General features: G+C 39.3%; 1 long non-coding RNA gene across 1 annotated transcript in view; it reads right to left on the bottom strand.

Annotated features, from left to right (window-relative positions):
- Window positions 1-2,305: 2,305 nt before the first annotated feature.
- LOC150077599 (uncharacterized) overlaps window positions 2,306-18,294 on the bottom strand; it is a 40,326-nt gene continuing 24,337 nt past the window's right edge. Inside the window, exons 2-3 of the long non-coding RNA XR_016547681.1 lie at window positions 9,326-9,546; window positions 2,306-2,416 (exon numbers count right to left, since the gene is read on the bottom strand). This is a non-coding gene — a long non-coding RNA (uncharacterized LOC150077599). The remainder of the gene's footprint in view (window positions 2,417-9,325; window positions 9,547-18,294) is intronic.

Raw genomic sequence — 18,294 nt, 5'->3', positions numbered from 1 at the left:
GTGGACTAATAACATTAGTCCACGAAGAGCAACGTCCATTGATCACCACTCTGTCTTCTCCCACTGCTTAAGTAGTTGAAATCAGCAAGTTATCCATTGTACCAACCTGTTATCCATTGTAGCAACCTGTTATGCATTGTAGTAACATGCCCTTAATACCATACTGCTCCAAATTGTGCAGTAGTGTTCCATGCGCAACAGTATCAAAAGCTTTCCTGAAATCCAAGTTTATGATATCAAAATTATTTTTTGCGTCCAGTTCCTTTGTAACCACATTATAGTATCCAATCAAATTTGTCAGACAAAACTTTCCCTTAACAACCCATGCTGTGTCTGAATTATTGCTGTAGTCTTGTCTAGATGATACTGAAATACTTCTTAAACCAGTGACTCAATTATTTTTGAGGATTTGTAGTTTAGGATGTATCTTGCGCCCGTGGTTTTCCTATAAACTGTCAGTTGTAGGTAGTCAGGGGTTTTTTGAGATGAGGATGTCCAGTAACGTGAGTTGTCCGTTTTCTCCTATTTGAACCTTAAGTTTGATTTTGTTTTGAAACTGTTTTGGTTTTGGTGTGCAGTTGTTGGGTTGGTTTTTTCATTGATTCCAAATGAGGAGGATGTCGTCTGTGTATCAAACCAGAGCTTTAGTTTTATGAACTGTTGATTTAGAAAATTCTCTTCCAAGTGGCCTATAAACGTTTCTGCCTAATCTTGATGTAGATGGATTGATTGTAGGTGAAGTAGGTTTGTCGCTGAAAGGTCGACCAGTTCTATAATGTCTGACGATGTTATGTGCTCGAATCCAATTGAATCCAATGTTTATGTTCCTGTCTAGATTATCGTATATGATATACATATTTGGTATGTTGCAGTGGGATGCGGGTGTACGTGGATTGTACATCGAAGGATACAAGGAAGTCTTCAGGTTCTTTGATGGAGTCTTTGGATGGCTTCTGCTGAGTTGTGGATTGAGTAGGATACTTCTTGGTCGTATGTTCCTGAGGAACTTTGTTAACCAGATAGAGATTTGTTTTCCTTAATGGAATCTTGCTTTAATAATGGGTCTGATCGGGAGTCCTGGTTTGCGGACTTTAATATTTGCGAAGGATGAGGGAGTTTCTGAGTTGTTTGGGGTGCTACAAAAATTTTCAAAGCTACACCTGTTGCGAAGTTCCCTGTTAAAACAGTTTTGAGCAGGAGCGTTGTTTTTATCTGTTCGGTGTTCTTGACTTTCCATATATTTTTAAATTTATTAATACACACAATTTACATACATTCATATATATATATACAAAACTTACTATTGAACGGGTCAGTGCCTTTGCACCATATTTTGTTCGTGGTGAACTGTTCAAGTCGATAATTGGCATCGTTTTATTTGAATCTCATATTGCGAATCAACCTTTAAAACGAGTTGCCGAGGTATTTCACGTGAAGCAACGAGTTGCTTCACGTATTTTCAGGAGTGTGTTGTCAGTTTGTCAACAAGGGGCTCGCTCGAGAAGAATTTCATCAAAGAGTCATTCCCGGTTACAATAATATGAAGTACGAAACTAATATATATTTTTAAGATTACCTCTAACAAATGACGCTCGCGAGCCTCTCGTAGTCCTCTACATCACAATCTTGTCTGCTCTGTTTCAAGCTGCAGTAATGAGCAGAGCTTGACTTTACACTAGTTGCGTATCAATATAAGCTTTAGCCGTGATGCAACATTATTCGTTTTATTCAACCTTCTCATTTTTCTCTTTTCCTTTTACGTCCCTCCCACTGATCCCAAAGCCCGGTGAAAGGCTCCATACGATGATACCCCACTGCTTTTAAACAAGGCCTTTTTAAAGTTGAATGTCCAAATCATGCATTTCATTAAAAAAAAAAAAGGAAAAAAATTGTAATTTGAATAAGGGGTGGCAGGGAAGAACTACAATGGAGGCGACATTGTTGTATGAAAAAGTTAAAGGACTTCCTGATGTATATATGGGAGAAGCATCCTCAGTGGGATTTGAATAATTCTATACTTTAATTTTACTGCAATTAGAAGATCTTTAATTTAGCTAGAATCACATTTAATTGAAATTATATGAAAAAGAAAATCATACCGAGATAATGAAGGAACAGGATGTGTTGCAGAGTTCAGTTTTATTACAACTGTATTACATTTTTTATTGCCTATTTTCTAAGTAAAACGGTGTATAGTCATGCCGTTTAATCATGGCTTTAATTAATACACAATTTATTTACGAAGAGAATTTGGCAGGTTTTATCCTGTTGCATGGAAATATCCATTTGGTATTATTATTATTATATCGGGTCTCCAGATAAGTCTATTGCTTTTTTGTTTAGTTCCTCTTGTTTCTCGTGTAAAAGTAAGACATCTATGCATTGAGTAAAGTAAGAGTTTCTGAAGCAGTTGAATCTGCAAGTAAAATAGCAATAATGAATTTTAATGTGAAAGTCATAAAATAACACTGTTTAGCTTTATTATAAATAAAAGCATAATTAAAGCATCCACACAAAAAAGTAACTGGCTAAGAAGTAAAGCTTTCTTTTCAATAAGTTAAGTTTATATACTAAATTATAAAATTATCCACCCCTCCGCAAAAAATAAGTAAATAAAATACAATAAAATTAAACTGAATTTCAGTGATGAAGTACACGCAGTTTAAAATATACAGTGTCTTCTTTCACCATGTTTAATCAATAAAAAATATTGAATCGTTGAAATGAGATGTTCGAAAAATATATTGAATTGTTATTACATAAGCTGAATAATATTGCAATTTTCATCCTGCACAATAAGGTTAAATTACAAATTTGGATATGGGCATATCCTTTTTTTTTTTTTTTTTCTTTTTTCTATATCTTTTTTTCTTTAAACTTGTTATTTGTGCTATTTTTTATACAAATGAGCTAAATTTACAGGCGTTTTCGTTTTCATAAAAATAAGTTGATAGACAGAACAAGCAAGAAGTATTTTTTTAAGGAACCATATTAGTAATAAGGGACAATATAGTTTCCTTAGGTGGTTGTTGCACGGTTTTTGACGCATCTGCAACTCTAGCCATATTGCGCCTTGGTCGATTTGCTGTTTTCTGGAAGGAAACCCGACTTTCCAGAAGAACAGACCATGCTATCTTCGCGGGAGACCGACTAACTCAGCCACGTTTGAAAAAAGCCCATAAAAATTCCTCGCGTCATTGACAGGATTCGATTTAGGTCTTTTCGACCATGTGTGCTGAGGACGGTGATTATAGCAACTGTGGTAACGCGATGGCCTTCCCTTATGAGAATTGCTTTATTAGAAGTGGAATATCGATACCTTATGCAACTAAGTTCCAGGTATTAAGACTTTGCCTTAACCTAACGAGGTTTCGCACCAACACCCACAAAAGGTGGGTGTTGGTGTGAATGCTAAGCGCCAAAGCAACTGAGGCCATGAGTTGACAGTATAGTATGTCTACAAATTGCGCGTATATGCTTGCTATATGTTCGTGTTTATGTCTATATGTCTGCTGGACGAAAACCCCAAATTTTAGAGAAATAAAACCATGCAATCATCTCCAGAGACTGAGTAACTCAGTCACATCGTGAGAAAAAAGCCCAGAAAAATTGCACGCATCGCTGAAGATTCGAAACCAAGCCCTTTATGTTCCCCTGTGAAAAAGGCCCATAAAAATTATATTCTATAGGCCCATAAAAATTATTATCTCAATTTTACCAATATGCATGAAGAGCAATGTAAACGCAACTTATAAAAACTATTGTAGCAAAGAAATTCACAACTGTGGACCATAGCTGTTTGCACAAAGTGAACTCGACGATCTCGTGAGAGACTTAAATCAACCCAAAAGGTCTGCAGCACTTTTTGGGTGAAGACTGAACTCATCCAAGAATCTACTCAGAAAGAACCACCAGAACAGTCTTTTCATGGTATAGACAACGTGAAAAATAATTTGTTTCCCATTTTTTCCGAAGAAGGCTCAAAGTTATATTGCAACAACGTTTTTGGAATTTTCTAACAACCAACAGAATGGAGGAAATTTATTTCCTCATCGAAACAAAACCTCAAAGGAGTTCTCCTTCGTAATGGAAACAAGTATGCATCCTTTCCTGTAGCCATTCAGCTGCTTAAAAGAAAATCAAGAACATGTAAAACTTCTTTTCGAGAAAATTGATACAAGGAGATCGTGGCTGACTAGTGTGTGGAGATTTTAAAGTTATTGGTCTGCTACTCTCCTAACAAAAAATTCCCAAAATTGCTTGCTTTCTGCGTGAGTGAGATAGACAAGCACGAAGTGAATATTGGAAAAGGAAAGTGTGGCCACCAAAACAGTCACCATGTTCATAGAACATTAAAGACTAGCCACTAGTAGATCGAAACAAAGTACTGTTACGTCCTCTGCATATGAAACTAAGTTTGTCCAAGCATGAATAAAGAAGGAAATTGTTTCAGGTATGCCTGCGTTAAATTCGCCTACATACGAAAATATAAAAATCAAGAGTTTCTGTTGAACCTCGAATCATCATGCTGCTGCTAAACTTTGTATTTGAAGAATCTATGAACCAAAGTGAAAGAGACCCTTCGGCTGGCTTTAAAAATGTAGTATGCACCTTTTTTGGAAACAAAAACACCCAAGTCATGAGACGAAGTGAGGCATTCTGGAGAAGTTCAAAAAACTAGGCTGCAATACGAGTGTTAAAGTACACTTGCACTCCCATCTCAACTATTTTTGAAAAAATTTAGGTAGTTTAGAACACGGAGAAACATTACATCAGGATATAAAAGAAATGAAACAAAGGTACCACTGCTTCTTGGTAAAAAGAGGAACAGCCAGTGAAACTAGCTGCCTAAGGAAGTCAAAAAGGAACAAATTCAACCAGTCTAGCGTATAAGAAATCCAATTTGCGGACATCTATACGAAAAAGAGGAGCCAAAAAATAAAAAAAATGCTGTAAATATCAAAGGCTTGACAGAAAAACATAGCCTTCGATATATTTGTTTTTATGTGTCTTTTTTCAGTAATTTTATATAAAATTAATCTATTATTAAACTCTGCAAAAATACAAAATAAACCAGAACACCCTCTCTATTAATATTTTCTTATTTTTTTTTCATTTGTAAAAGATGAAATAAAATAATGAAATTTTTTTTTGAAAACGTAGTTCTGATTTCTTATCAGCAGTAAAAAATCTGAGAACTTTTGTAGACAAGCATAAATTACAGTATCGGTTATAAATACGATTCAATAGTAAAAACAAAAATATATTTTACTTCTCTGTAACTGCTGATTTCTATAGTAGCGCAGAAGGCAGTGCACAGTCAGCCACCACCAACTGCTAGAATTGGGAGTCTGTGATGATTGCTTTACGGAAGTTTTCTTTCAGAAAGACATGTGAGATTATCCCGAGGACAGATAAGATAAGATAATACAGAGGGCAAATAAGGTAATGCAGAGGGTGGATATGATAAAATGCTAGTTAAGAAGTTCCAGGAAACAGGTCGCTTATCGAAGTGGCAACCATCATCGATAAGTTGACTGTTTCATCTACAGATGGAACAACAACCAGTGCTCGAACAGTTTCGTTGATTTAACCATGTAAATCAGGTCCAAGTAAGACAGTGGAATAAGCACGAAGGAATTCGTTACATCAGCATCCTTATAAAATCCATGATAAGCAGCACTTGTTACTAAAATATTTATCAAAGCGAAAAACTATCACTAGGTGGGTCTTTGCGAACATTGAACAGAACTGGCTATTCATCGTTTTTTGGAGTTAGCATTAGTTGAGGCATATGATGCAAGAACGCAAGCTTATACAGCATCAGCCAAAAAAAAAAAAAAAAAAATCCTTCCCATTTCACCTATCCAGTCACTTCAAATGTTTGTCTAGTTCAACCTTAAATTTATTTAAGCTATGTATGAACTTCCACAACAACGGATGGAAGTCTGTTCCAGCAATCAACTACCCACGGGCTAAAGGCAAACTTCCGCAAATGCGCACAAACTTCGGCAAATTTCCGAGTTGAAGCTGATATTTTGGCCGTTCCTTTATTTTGTATGAAGTAATGTAGAAACGCTAAATTTGGAAAACAGAGTCCTCATGCTTTCATCTAACTAAACTGCAGGCACCAAAAGTAATTATTATTATTATTATTATTGTTCTTGTTCTTATATTATTTCTCCTTGATTGGGGGTTCCACCTCGTGACGGGTATTGCTACCAGGTACTCAGGGTGGTTGTTGTTATGTCTGGTGTTACTGTTGGTCGAGGAACTCTCTAACTATCCTACAGGTGTTCAGGATTGCAACTTTCCGAAGTTCCTTGTAGGTGTTCGCTGGAAGACCTATTGCTGCTAGGCTGTTATGTAGGGTCTTTGGCACCATACCTGTGGTTGACACGATGATCGGGATGGTCGTTACTTGTTGCATATGCCACATCTCTTTGATCTCCTGTCTTAGGTTCGTGTACTTCTTGATTTTTTCCCCATGGGTTTTTTGCAGGTTGCTAGTGTTGGGTACCGCTATGTCAATTGTCGTTAGGTTGCCTTTTCCTTCTTGTCCACAAGGGTTATGTCCGGTCTGTTGTGCGGGATTGTCCTATCCATTATTATGGCGCGGTCCCAGTACAGCTTGTGGGTTGGGGTCTCTAGTACTGCCTGGGGTTCGTACTTGTAGTACGGTACACTTTCTTCGTCCAACTCGTATTTCCTTGCTAGCTTCTGATGTATTATCCTGGCTACCTGGTCGTGTCTATGAGTGTACTCAGTCTGGGTGATCACCTTGCATCCCGCAGTGATGTGTTGGATCGTTTCTGAGGCCAGGTGGCATCGTCGACAGGTGTCATCGGACACTCCGGGTTCCTTGGCGATGTAATTTCTATAGTTTCTGGTGTTGATTACCTGGTCTTGGATGGCGAGCATGAATCCGTCAGTGTCGGGGAAGAGCGTCCCGCTCGTGAGCTAATTATTATTATTATTATTATCAGCCATATGGTGCAAGGAAGCCTGAGACTTGTGCTGCTCCAGTTAAAAAAAAAAATTCTGAATTACCCTGAGAGAGAGAGAGAGTTTTGATTTGATTTTGATTTGGTAGTTGTTGGCGCATCGGCTTCTGTGGCCATATTGCACCTCCCAAGGTTTTTGCAGTACTTTGATCCAAGCCCGAGGCGGGAATCGAACCCGCGACCTTTGGGTTGCCGGGCAGGTACTTTACCCACTCGGCTTGCCCGGTCGGCCGAGAGAGAGAGAGAGAGAGAGAGAGAGAGAGAGAGAGAGAGAGAGAGAGAGAGAGGTAGTGGTATGGTTCAACGCATTACTTTTGGGGCATTCTGCTTTGAGGAAATTTGCACCACTGGTCTAAAAATCACATTGGCAATATGTGGACCATTTACACCCCACAACACAGGGCGCCTCCGTAGCCAGGTGGGCAGGAGCAGCAGCAGTGCGGAGCACACGCTTCTTGATTAGACCGGGGTTCCAGCCCGTGACCACCAAATACGGAGGATGCGTAAAGGTCAGGGAATGACCACCGCATATCCCCTGAGCAATATGGCCTTAGTTGTTAATGCTCCTAAAAACCAAAATAACAACAACAACCACAACACAGTCTTTAAAAGACCGCACTCGACACTCTGACACTCATATACTACAATCCATCACCCCATATATATATATATCATTTAGTAAAACGATTCTTAATATCAACCGCTGCGCTCGGAGATTCCAGATTTGCAACCAGCTGATTTTTAGTTCTTGCTCATACTCCGGCACAATCACCAGACCATAGGAGTTTACAAAAAATGAGGAATACAGTCTTTAATCATACTTAGTAGTAACAGGCTTGAAAAACAATCCACTCAAAGAGTGCCTGCTGGTGCACTTTCGCTCCTGACCACTTGGCTACGTTATGTGGTTACCTCAAGTCTTGTGTATACAAAAAACCTATCATATTAGGACCACCCGAAATTATCTCATCTATCTGTGTGTATGATGTCTGTAAATTGCGTGTGTTTTTCTTATCGGGTTGCCTGTTTTACCAATGAAAAACTCTAGTTTCTTGGAGTTAGTGAATTTTCTTCCACGCCTGAGGCCTACTAAGTCAGCCACGGAGAGAAAAAAGCCCATAAAATTTCCTCGCGTCATTGACAGGATTCGAATCCGGGCCTTTCACATCTGGGTAGGGAGAATATGATTTGTTAACAGTGCTAACCGCGCAGACTGGCGAAGATTGTACAGAGTTAAGCCAACATCTCTAAAAGGGCTCTCGCGGACAGCATAGCGATTAAGATCCACTAGTCAAACTACCGCCAGTTTCGCCACTGCAGGTAGCTCAACGGCTGCTCTGCTATGGTTAATAAAGGTGTCGAAATAATAAATTCTGGGTCATCTATAAATAAATTGTGAGCTCCCTTGGTGGGACTCAGAATTTGCAACTTTGCCACTGTTAAGATTGACCTCTTTCCGCCGGTGGCCGCGGCTTTTCAGTGTGAAAAAGACTCAACTATAAATAACAATAATAAAAAAAGATCCTCTCAGTAGGAGGATCTTTTTTTATTATTATTATTAGCTATATGGTGCAAGGAACCTTGAGGCTTATGCTGCACAAGCAAAAAAAAAATTCTGAATTACCCTGAGAGAGAGAGAGAGTCAGAAGTAGAAAGGAATCATCAAGAAAGAAATGAATGATGATATCCAGCTCAGGACCCTGGGTGTGCCAAGTCCATACTCACCAGATGTGAGCCCCTTTCATCGGCTTTTCGCAGTGTAGCTGAGTTTGTCGGTGTCCGAGAGGTAGTTAAGTTTTATCTTCTGAAGGTAAATCGACCAAAGGATATAAACCTTTTACATATACCATGTACTGTCATCTTATGGCTTTAATTGCTTTAGCTTAATGGATTAAGCCAATACTGGAATTCACTGGTGAATACACTGAACAGTTGAAGGTGCTGATTTGTAATTAGCAATCCATATGACTCATTGGCGTGACTTTGTGCGTCAGTGCCGTTTGGAAATAAATAGAATTTTAATTGCGTAAAAAAAATTTCATAGCTTCTATTATTAGAGTAGTATTGTAAAAATCGCATTCCTTTGAGACCAGTAGTTCTTCCGAAACCGAGTTTCAACTTTTCTTAAAGCTTTTGGAACACCCTGCATGATAACGTACCTGAGATGTTAAGGTATTATTGAAACGACAAGGTTGAACAAACATTTGTAATTAAAGACTGGGTGTGCTTCATTTCACCCAGTGAACTCAGTTTTCACTCTAATTTTCATAGACGGCAATGATTACTGCTCTAAATAATTATTACTATGTTGAAATGAGTACCTGCATGATCCATAAATATCCGGCTGACGATATATTTCGTAGCACTCTTCACAGATTTTGTTCAGTATAACGAAGTCTCTTCTGTTATATTCCCCGAGACAGCCGAGACTGGAAAAGGTGCGCCTATTGAATTCCCTACCTTGAGAATGGGTTGGATGCAGCATGACCAAGACATCAAACAGCAAAGTACAGACGATAACCTGGCTCCTAAAAAGATCCATCTAGAAAAGAAAAAAACATTTAAAATGCATGTCCTGTTACTTTTATGCGTTTATACAGGGTGTTTCAGTTAAACGTTTCAGAACTTCTAAGAGGGGTATGGTACATCCTGACAACTCGAAATCATATAGCAATGTGGGGTCGGAAATGCTTTCCTGAAGCGGTGTTGTACACAGAAGCACCATAAAAAGAAAAGAGACCGTAAGTGAGAAATCGTTTTAATAATACATGAAAAGAAGCAAAAGGTACATGGATTAAAGTAAGTGTTCGAAGTTTCTTCCACGGGCTACAATGCACGCCTCACATCTCCGACGCATGGACATCCGAACATTCTGGAATACTCCAGGCGAATTTCGAATTTCTTCGGCAGCTACTGCGATTCTTGCAACCAGCTCCTCAGCATTGTCAACAGGGGTGTCATAAACTAGCGATTTCATATGACCCCAGAAATAAAAATCAAGACATGATAGGTCGGGTGACCGAGCAGGCCAACGCACGGGACCACCACGTCCGATCCATTGTTGACCAAATGTGACATCCAGGTAGTTACGAACATCTCCGCTATAATGGGCAGGGGCTCCATCGTGTTGGAACCACATTGTCTGTTGCGTCGATGCAGAAATCTGTTCATCTCTCAAAAGTTGTGGCAATACTTGCTGCAGAAAGATCAAGTAGATAGGTCCGGTTAGACGACACGGTAACAGGTAAGGTCCGATGAGGTGATCTCCCATAATACCGGCCCATACATTGACCGAAAATCGAATCTGTGCTGCACGACGTCGTATTGCATGCGGGTTCTCGACCGCCCAGATATGGTCGTTATGCGTGTTGAAAATTCCTTCCCTTGTGAAGGATGCCTCATCGGAAAACAACACTTTCATGTATTATTAAAACGATTTCTCACTTACGGTCTCTTTTCTTTATGGTGCTTCTGTGTACAACACCGCTTCAGGAAAGCATTTCCGACCCCACATTGCTATATGATTTCGAGTTGTCAGGATGTACCCTACCCCTCTTAGAAGTTCTGAAACGTTTAACTGAAACACCCTGTATATGTTTTTCAATTGCAGTTATAGAACTCAATTTTTGACAATGCTTAGTATTAAGGGAGTCATACAGACATTTTCAGTGTGTTTGTGTTTACTGCAATTTTCTAACAAAAATACCAAGATTTGTCCATTTTCGTGCATAACATTATAAAAAGCTTATGATCACGTTCAATTATTATTATTATTGTTGTTGCTTTTATATTATTTCTCCCTGATTGGGGGATTCCACTCCTTCATGAGTACTACTACCAAGTACACAGAGTGGTAACGTCTGGTGTTACTTTTTGGTCGAGGAACTCTCTGACCATCCTACAGGTGTTCAGGATTGCGACTTTCTGGAGTTCCTTGTAGGTGTTCTCTTGCTGCTAGACTGCTATGTAGGGTCTTTGGCACCATACCGGTGGTCGATGATCGGGATGGTCGTTACCTCTTGCATATGCCACATCTTCTTGACCTCATGTCTCAGGTTCGTGTTCTTCCTAATTTTTTCCTCATGGGTTTTCTGGACATTGCTAGTGTTGGGCACCGTTATGTCAATCAGGTAGGTAGACTTTTCCACCTTGTCCACAAGGACTATGTCCGGTCTGTCGTGCGGGATTGCCTTTTCCGTTTTTATGGAGCGGTCCAAATACAGCCTGTGGGTTGGAGTCTCTAGTACTGCTTGAGGTTTATACTTGCAATACAGTACTCTTTCTTTGATCAACTGGTATTTCCTCGCTAGCTTCTGATGTATTATCCTGGCTACCTGGTGTCGTGTCTACGAGTTTTTTTTTTTTTTTAGTAGTTGTTGGCGCATCGGCTTCTGTGGCCATAATGCACCTCCCAAAGTTTTTCAGTACTTTGATTCAAGCCCGAGGCGGGATTAGAACCCGCGACCTTTGGGTTGCTAAGCAGGCACTTTACCCACCCGGCTAGCCCGGTCGGCGTGTCTACGAGTGTACTCAATCTGAGTGACCATCTTGCATCCTGCGGTGATGTGTTGGATCGTTTCTCAGGCCAGGTGGCATCGTCTACATATGACATCTGACACTTCTGGCTCATTGGCGATGTATTTTCTGGTGTTAATTAACTGGTTTTGGAATTCTTCAGTCTCGGGGAAGAGCGTCCTGCTCGTGAGCCATGCATTGGAAGTCATTTTATCTATGGAGGTCATTGAGGTGTCCGCCATGGAGTATCTTCTTTGCCCATCTTTCTAAGTTCGTTTGTTCTGCCTGGCGGTAGGGGACTCTCGCTTAGGTTGAATGGGTATGGCGCTTGTCTATCTTTCTTATGGCCGGGTAGAGTGCTGCTGTGTTTTCTGGATGTAAATCTTGGTCTGCGCGGTAGCACAGCGGTATCGTCACCGTACTCCCCACACCTGATGGAAAAGGCCCGGGTTCGAATCCCGTCGATGACACGAGGAACTTTAATGGGTTTTTTCACTCCGTGGCTGAGTTAGTCAGTCTCAGGCGTAGATATCAAGGTTTTTTTTCCCCAGAAACCTGGGTTTTTAGTCCAGTAAAACGACATGAATTGCGTGTGTTCTCTGGTCTATCGACCAGAGAACACACGCAATTTACGGACATAAAACACACGGGTAGATGTAATCAATTACCGGTAATTGATTACATCTACCCTCCCTAATAAATAATTTGTTTTTGAATGTAAATCTCCAGGTTATCTACCGTTGTCTTCTGTTGCTCGATGTAGTCTCTCAAGCCCCTTAAGCTTTCTTTCCGAGCGATTGTCAGTGTCTCCACGGCTGACCTGTTATTATTATTATAACAGTTTATTTATTTACAAAAAATATCACCCCTAATCAGCCTTTTTCTAAGAGTGTTAGGATACGATCAGATATGATATATTTAATGTACCTAATACATAAATTACGTCTTACTTATTTTAATTCCAAGCGTAGTTAAAGAAATGCCTATTCCTATTTTAATTTAACAATTAATTAAAATTTATTTAAAATTTTTGAATTAAACACAGTCACAAAGCAGCAGCATGTTAAACGTAGTTTTTCCCCATCTTTGTCGCTAGATTTTTTAGAGGTAAAAAATCTGCATAGGGAATCTGATGGGAAAAAAATCTGCAATCTGTATGATTTCTTCATGGCACATTCTGTAGATATCAAAGGGCAGCAATTTGCATTTTGGAGTAATATTTGCTGGTAAAAACCACAAAGTCGCTCCAACTTACCGAATTTGGCTGATTACTGGTTGTTCTCAGTAATGTAGGTTGTACATCCATCACTTGTACTCAAAACAAGTCTGCTGATAACTTGAGTATCCATTATTCCTACTATGATCCTTGGAATGTCCTTCATGAGTTGACTTATATTCAAATCTCCCGCTTCATTTTTTTATAGTAAATCTCTCAACGGTTGTAAACATATTACTAATAATTATAAGCTGTATTTTGTAAAATCGCAGAATAAAAATAGCTGCTTGTTCAAATGGTAGTCGAGCCTTCAGATCTCATGCCAAGGATATTGAAAGGGGACTAGGCATCACAAATATTCATTCATAACACAAGCATTCCATTCCCTTGGTCTTCAGACAGAAAGACAGCAGAAGAATTCTAAGCAATCTTGATGAAAAGCAGTTTCCAGGTCCTGGGTATTTCTAAACTCTGTGTTACAAAACTCCTGTTTTCTGTCATTTTTTTATATTCTTAATTGCAGTTGCGTTTTGCTTCTGCATGGAAACCTGCTGATATTCAGCGAATTGCGAATTCCAAAAAAAAAAAAAAAAAAAAAAAGGTGAAAAATCCTACTCTTCAAGATATCATACTTGCAGTTATTTCAACTCGTTCCAAAATTTTCTCAATCCCAACATTTTTCACTGTCTTGAACAATATATCTGGTTCTTGGGCAGCGGCAGCATGGTGCAAGTGCACCACCTTTGAATGTCGAATTAATAAACGATTTTTAATATTCTCATTAATTTATTGAAACATTCAAACAATGCAAATTCTACAAAAAAAAAAAAGAAACTAAAATCATAATTCAAATAACTTATTAAAACAAAAACAAAATTAAAATAACTCTTGCAAAACAGAATTAGACACCGTTAATTTTCGTCATTATCTTTAAATAAAAATTGCAATCTTCTCGGCTTCTCTGCGAATATAGTTTGATATACGTAGTTGCGTTCATAAAATCTTCATTCCCAATGACGAAATTTCGCGCCTTTTTCTTTTTCACTCTGCACGAATGCGCCCACAGTCTGCTCAGTACTTTCTTCCACGAAACGTTGGCTCGACTGTATATGTAAATCAGTCAAAGTTGATTTAATTAATTAGCGCATGTATTCGAAAATTTGTTGAACAAACCATTTATTACTACATGCACTTCCTTCAGTCTGCGCGTGTAGCACAATGGTATCGTCACCGTCCTCCTCACACCGAGTGGAAAAGTCCCGGGTTCGAATCCCGTCGATCACACGAGGAACTTTTATGGACTTTTTTCACTACGTGGCTGAGTTAGTCGGTCTCAGGCGTAGCTAGCAAGGTTTTTCGTTCAGAAAAACAGCCAAATCGATCGGACAACACACGCAATTTACAGACACAATACACATGGGTATATGTTCTTGTTTATACTCCTTCACGACCACCAGGTCAGTGGAGTTTACGATAAATCAATCAATACAAATGTTAATCGTATTTAGCAGTCACGGGCTTGAACTTCAGTCCACTCAAAGGGCGTGTGCTACTGCACTCGCGCTCCTGACCACTCGGCTACGTCAGACCTAGTAATAACTTACCGGGTGACCCTAATGTAATACAGTAGAACGTCGATTATCCGAACTAATTGGGACCAGGGTTGGTTCGGATAATGAAACTAAATGAGAATACCCAGTTTATACGAAACAAAGTATAATTAGACGTACCAAAACGTTTTGAAGAAACAATGTATATTATATTTATTTTGAACTTACCTAATTGTTTTACATGGTTTCAACTATAAATCACACTTTTTTTTTACATAAACAGAAATAAAGAAACACAAGTAATTGCACACACAAAAAAATAGTATAATGGATCTTGGGAAGGTTTATTTTTTAAAATATGTAATCTTGAATTTTTCTTTTAACCATGCGAGTTTTTTTTTTTTTTTTTTTTTGTGGAGAGGTCTCTCATCCTCTTTAATAGCAATCTCTCCGTAGAACTGCATTCAGACAGTTGCTCGCACCATGACATTCCAGTTTCTAGCGAGCCCGCTCCCTCTTCTTCGTCATCAGAATCACCTTGGTTAAAGTTAGCACGTTCTTCATCCTGGACTAATGCAACAATTTCTTCTTCGGTTAAAATATGGATAACCAGGATCATCAACATCGTTGTTCAACCATGCCTCTGCAACATCTTGCCCACACTCGGAAAACCCGGCAATCCCTTGGAATAAAGTTACAATCTCACCTACGTCTTCATTCAAATCTTGCACATATATGACCGTCTCTTCGGTAGCACCCCAAAGTTTATTTTTATTTTATTTTTTTTTATTTTATTTTATTAATAGCAAGATACACAACAGGTAACCATTAACAGTGTATCTGAGATCAGATCAATAAACATAATAACAATAATATGAAATCCAACAGGACGATAAACATTGATATAGATTCAAACAATAAAAGCATAGGTACAAAAGAGGATTGTATTAAGTTAAGTTAACGGTAAAACAAGTAATAATTAATCCGTTAGAGAATAGAAAAATAATATAACAAATAATAAGCTACAATAATTAGATGTGAGCTAGTCACTTTGCAGTTTAAGAGAAGAGGCAAACTTGTGGATGGAGTTCATCAGTGATTGGGAGTTGTCAAAGAAGTCAACGAGAGAGTCATTTGCTGATTTGCTGATTCTGTTCAGTGGACTGAACTTCATAAAGTCCGTGTTGGCAGAGTCAAGGCGAAACGGTGTAAGGTTCCTGACTTGTCTACAGGGAGCATTGAAGTTTATTTTACTCAGGATATCAGATGCTTCATAAATTCCAGTGATTACTTTGGCTAGAAGGGCGATGTCAGCAGTAACTCTTCTAGTGCACAGAGGCCTCAGATGAAAGTAATCACACAGCGATTCATAATACACTGAGTGATAGAATAGAGGATTGCGGTACGTAAGGTAACAGACAAAATTTTTTTGGACTGCTTCAATTTTGTTAGTTAAAGTCTTTGTGTGAGGATTCCAGATGGGTGAACTGAATTCAAGGATTGGCAGAACAATAGTTTTATATAGGATAACCGCATATCTGTAGTTTTTGAACTTGTATGTGTTCCGTTTGATGAATCCCAGTGTTTTGAATGCTTTGCTGGTGATTTTAAGAACATGGGCATCGAATTTAGCACTGCTGGAAAAGAGAATCCCCAAGTCGTTAACTTGGTCACACCTTTCGATGATCACAGAGTTAACAGTGTACTCCGTATTCATTAGTTGTGGAGATCTGCAAGATGAGAAAGTGATTACTTTGCACTTCGAGGGGTTAGCAGACAAGCCATTCAGAGATAGCCACAGAGAGAATTTATTGAGAGCACATTGAAGCTGTTGAGAATCGGTAATCTCCTTCACTGCTGAGTAGATCTTAAGATCATCTGCATAGAGAGCAACTTGAACATTGGAGGTGTAGATGAAAGAAGGAAGATCATTTACGAAAACAATGAAGAGAAAAGGCCCTAAGGGAGAGCCTTGTGGTACTCCGCTTAGTGGTATAAAACAGTCTGAGTTCACTTGATCGATGATAACGCTCAAGGAAAACGATGCGTAATATAGCTGCGTAGCCATGAGAGCAAAGGGTCACGGATACCATATAGCTTAAGTTTTTTCAGAAGTTGTTCGTGCGGGACTTTATCAAATGCCTTAGATATGTCTGTGTAGACTGCATCAACTTGTAGGTGGTTATCAAGAGCTTCAGAGGTGTATTGCCAGAAAGGAAGTAAATTTGTGACTACTGACTTGCCACTGCAGAAACCATGTTGATTCTGATCGATGAAAGCATTAGCATTAGCATTAGCATTAGCATTAGTAGAGGCATATGATGCAAGAAAGCAAGCTTATTCAGCATCAGCCAAAAAAAAAAAAAAAAAAAAAAAAAACCCACTCCCATTTCACCCCTCCGTTCGTTCGAAATACCTGTCCAGTTGAGCTTTAAATTTGTTTAGGCTATCAACTTCAACAACAAGTGATGGAAGTCGGTTCCACCAACCAACCACCCGCTGGCCAAAGGCAAATTTCCGCACATCTATCCGACATCCGTCCTTCCGCAATTTGAATTTATGCCCTCTGAGGTGATTATTCTGAGCAAGATGAAGAATCCCATTGGCATTGAGCATGCTCAAACCATTCAAAGCCTTATACACCTCTATCAGATCACCTCGCCGGTGCCTAGTCTCCAGACTCTGTAATTTGCAAAACTTAAGCCTTTCTTCGTAAGAGCAACCCTTTGTTCCATTCACTAATCTTGTTGCCCTTCTCTGTACCCGTTCCAGCAGCTCTACATCCTTCCTGAAATGAGGCCTCCAGACCTGTATACAGTACTCAAGGTGTGGCCTGACCATTGCCTTATACAAGGGAATAATCACATCCTTATCCCTGCTAGAAAAATTCCTGTATATCATTGACAAGACACCATGAGCTACTCTTGCAGCCCGTCTGCACTGCTCAGAGAACTTCATATCTGCCTGCACAATTACCCCCAGGTCCTTTTCATTCTCCACCACTGTCAGTGTAGTACCACAGAGTTGATACGTTGCTCGGGGGTTACTGTTTCCCATATGTAGTACTTTACATTTGTCAATGTTAAACTTCATTTGCCACCTCTCAGCCCATCTGTTCAACCTTTCCAGATCCTGTTGCAGCAGCATAGCATCAGTAGTGTCCTTAACGACCCTGCCAACCTTTGTATCATCTGCAAACTTGGACATTAAACTTGATATACCATCATCAATATCATTCATAAACACCGAAAACAACAACGGACCCAACACTGAACCTTGAGGAACTCCACTAATAACATTAGTCCACGTTGAGCAGTGTCCATTGATTACCACTCTCTGTCTTCTGCCACTCAACCATCCCCTTATCCATAGCAGCAATTTGCCTCCAATACCACTCTGCTCCAATTTGTGCAGCAGTCTTCCATGTGCAACAGTATCAAAAGCCTTTCTAAGATCCAAATATATAATATCAAAGTTATTCCTTGCATCCAGTTCTTTTGTGACTACATCATAGTATCCAATCAAATTGGTCAGGCAAGACCTACCCTTAACAAAACCATGCTGCGTCTGAGCTATAACTGAATTCTTGTCTAGATGATCCTGCAGTGCTTCTTTAACCAGTGCCTCCATTAATTTACCTGGAACAGAAGTTAAACTAACAGGTCTATAATTAGTTGTGTCAGCCTTTGATCCTCCTTTGTGAATTGGGGTTACATTTGCACATCTCCAGTCTATGGGTACCTCCCCTGAGTCCAAAGAAGCTCTCATAATTATGGCTAGGGGTTTGCATACTTCCTTTGCTGCCTCCTTTAATATAACTGGATAGATCCCATCCACCCCAGGTGCCTTTTTTATGTTTATCCTCAACAATCTCTCCTCCACTTTCCTCTCAGTTATTACAAAATCATCCAGCTCACTGCCCATGTTTACTTTACCTACATCATTCTCCTTCCTGAATAACTCCTCATGTGTGAATGTAGATGCAAAATACTCGTTTAGATTGTTAGCC

Source organism: Mastigoproctus giganteus, chromosome 12 (genome assembly GCF_048544385.1).
Source record: "Mastigoproctus giganteus isolate SK-2022 chromosome 12, ASM4854438v1, whole genome shotgun sequence".
NCBI lineage: Eukaryota > Metazoa > Arthropoda > Arachnida > Uropygi > Thelyphonidae > Mastigoproctus > Mastigoproctus giganteus.
This window is presented reverse-complemented; position numbering and strand designations above follow the sequence as displayed.